This window comes from Anolis sagrei, chromosome 2 (genome assembly GCF_037176765.1).
Source record: "Anolis sagrei isolate rAnoSag1 chromosome 2, rAnoSag1.mat, whole genome shotgun sequence".
NCBI classification, from domain to species: domain Eukaryota; kingdom Metazoa; phylum Chordata; class Lepidosauria; order Squamata; family Dactyloidae; genus Anolis; species Anolis sagrei.
The window spans coordinates 137,192,800-137,196,386 of NC_090022.1; positions in this window are offsets into that span (position 1 = coordinate 137,192,800).

The following is a 3,587-nucleotide window of genomic DNA, read 5'->3' on the forward strand; positions in this document are numbered from 1 at the left end:
TATTTTTTGTTTCTTTTGGTTTCAACTGAACAGTAAAATCCTTGATAAGCTAAAAGGAAATTGATTGTGATGCTTTACAATTGAACTTAGCTAGTTACGGAAATGTTTTGTAGTCATTCCTTGAAACACTTCTGACATGTCAGAGGACTTGGCCTTAATGTGGTTCTTTGTAAGGCATGGTATATTCTTCTGGCATTGAAAAATTAGAGGTTTGGTCATAGATCTAGTGCTTTTCTAGTATGGAAACACTCTCTTAACAGTCATGGCTGATGCAGGCATTCATGCTAGGAAAGACTGAGTAATTCTCTGCAAGGAACAATTTGTCCTTCAGTTTCAGTGAGTTTAAAAGAAAACATGGTGCTGCTTCAGAGGTTTGGCTTGGTCTTGAGCTATCTCATATTTGAGCTCTTGCAATTGCCTGTCACAGTTTGTTCATGTACTTCCAGAGTTCACAGACCTATTACAAACAGTACAATAACTGCACCTCTGAATTTTTGTTTTGTTTTGTACATAGCACTACTGTGAGTAAACAGAGCCAGTCTTCCTTATTGTTTACACAGAATTGAGGTGGAAAAATTAGATTTAGGACTAAATTAGAAATTGAGGAACCTGTGACACATCCAATATTGTTGGATTCTGACTCCCATTAACCATAGCTTATTGTAGGAATGGGAGTTGTAGTCCAAAAAGAAAGATGGAAGGCCACAAGTTTGTAACCTTTATTTCAAATTTTGAGATATTAAATACAAGGACACACTTTAAACGAGGTACATAATGCATGTGGAGCCCAAGTTGACTTTCAAGAAGAGATCCTTGTTTCTGCTCCTTGCAGCATGGCTCACTGGCAGGACTGAGCTAGTCACATCTTTCTGCAGCAGTCCGCTCAGCAACAACAGACTTCCATCGCTCTGGACAGTTGGCTGGCTTTTAAGATGCATTTGGGGTCATTTGGGGTTGTGGCAACTACCATGTCTAAACGATTGTGACTTGGGCAACTTGCGTTTATCTCACATTGCTCTCCCCATCTATAAACCACTCTTCTAGATGTATTGGATTACAACTCCCAACATAAATCTGGATATAGGATTTTGAGGGCTGAAGGCACATTGGCAGGACAACAGGCTGGGGAAAGCAATTTGCAACAAAAAAAAAACTTTTCTAAAAGTATATTACCAGTATTCTCACTGTTGGTTTGCACTTGCTTCAAAGGTATACAAAGTGTCAGGAGGTCCATGGAATAATTCAGGGTACAAATCAGTTTATTTTATTTATTTTTAGCCACATATGTCCTGTGAAGTGTTAAAGGGTATGCATTAGAACTAAATAAACATACTTCCTGGTAGTCTTCCAGCTGTGCCTGAACATCTGTCTCTTAGAAGTGCTCTGGCTCTAGATTGCCTCAGTTAAGCAGGGCATTGGGTTGAATGGCCAACAAGCCATCCAAAATCTGTTATTTTGTGTAACAGAGATAACTGAACGAAGAATATAACAGTATGAAGCTATTTATTCTAGCCAGCCAGTCCACTGCCAATTTGCATCATTGCAAAGATGCTTCACCCAACAGTCTAGAGGTGCATATACACTGAAAATTTAATGCAGTTTGATACTACTATAACTGCCATGGCTACTATGGAATCCTGGGAGGTGTGCTTTGATGAAGCACCAGCACTCTGTCAAAGAAGGTTAAAGATCTTGCCAAATAACAACTCCCAGGATTTCACATCATTGAACCATGGCACTGAAAGCAAAATCAAACTGCATTCATTCTGCGGTGTAGATGCACCCTAGTTTTACAGTTGGGAGGTTTTACAAGCATTTATATTGATTTCGTGGAACATCTCCTCTTGGAAAATGCTTTGAAGGCTGCAAACCCAAAAATATTCTAAAATCAGACTTCCTTTTCCAGCATTATCACAGATTCCTGGAAGCTACTCTCCAAGGCAGTTGTCCCACACTTCTAAATATGTGCTGTCTTTGGCATATGTGTTCTATAGTCCCATTATGTTTAACGTTTTTCCAGATTTGTGCATATATACTCATGTCACCATGGAGCCCTTTCTGTACCTTTGAAGGAATTGCAGTGAGGATTGTGTGCATTGAACATTACATCTGAGACCGGTCTTCTCATCAATATCTATATATGGAGGAGGAAATTGGGAAAGAAATTTAAAAAAGGAATCTCCACGACCTTCTCATCTCTTCCAGGGTATTATTCTTGCTGTACAACGTGTAGACTGCAATCCTGTGCCCATCTACCTGAGACTAACACAATAGGTTTTAATGTATTGTCAAAGTCTTTCATGGCTGGAATCACTGGGTTGTTGTAGGTTTTCCAGGCTGCATGACTATGTTCTAGAAGTATTCTCTCCTGACGTTTTGCCTACATATATGGCAGGCATTCTCAGAGGTTATGACCTCACAACCTCTGAGGATGCCTGCAATAGATGCAGGCGAACCATCAGGAGAGAATGCTTCTAGAACATGGCCATACAACTCGGAAAAACCTACAACAACAACACAATAGGTTTTCTTATCAGATTTGCACACTCAGTCTAATATTAATGGGCAATGGGAGGCTCAGGAAGCATTGTTTTGAGGGGGCCTTAGACAAAAGGGCCTTCTGGTGGTATAACAGCAGTTCAAAAACATGCAAATGTGAGTAGATCGATAGGAACAGCTTCAGCGGGAAGGTAACGGCACTCCATGAGGTCATGCTGGCCACATGACCTAGGTGGTGCCTACAGACAATGCCAGCTCTTCAGCTTAGAAATTGAGATGAGCACCACCTCCCAGAATCGGACACAACTAAACTTAATGTTAAGGGAAACCTTCACCTTTTAGACAAAGTACTCTTCAGTAAACCTACACTTGTGCTAATGACCTCCTCTCAGACATCCTTAACAGTATTAGGTGGTCAACAACATCATCCTCCAAAAACGGGTAGCAGGAGAGCACAGAACATTTTCAGGAGAATTGATACATACTGAAGCTACCCATAAATTATATGGGATAGATAACGGAGTGTGTGCTACCACTTCATGTTCTGTGATTTCAAGCCATTTCTGACTTAGGGAATCTTAAGATAAACTTATGGAGTTTCTTTTTAAAAATATGTTCAGAGGGGGTTGCCCTTGCCTTTCTCAAAGACTGAAAAAGCGTGACTAATCCAACACTCAAAGCTCTATACCATGCTAGCTCCTTGTAATAATACACAAGATACTATAAAGTACACTAGCCCCCGGTTGCGCAGCAGGTTAAACAGCTGAGCTGCTAAACTTGCTGACTGAAAGGTCAGTGGTTCAAACCAAGGGAGCAGAGTGAGCTCCCACTGTTAGCCCCAGCTTCCGCCAACCTAGCAGTTTGAAAACATGGAAGTGTGAGTAGATGAATAGGTCCCACTTTGATGGAAAGGTAACGGTGCTCCATGCAGTCATGCCGGCCACATGACCTTGGAGGTGTTTATGGACAACGTGGGCTCTTCAGCTTAGAAATGGAGATGAGCACCACTCCCCAGAGTCAGACATTACTAGACTTAATGTCAAGGGGAAACCTTTACCTTTATAAAGTACAGAGAAAAATAGATTGCA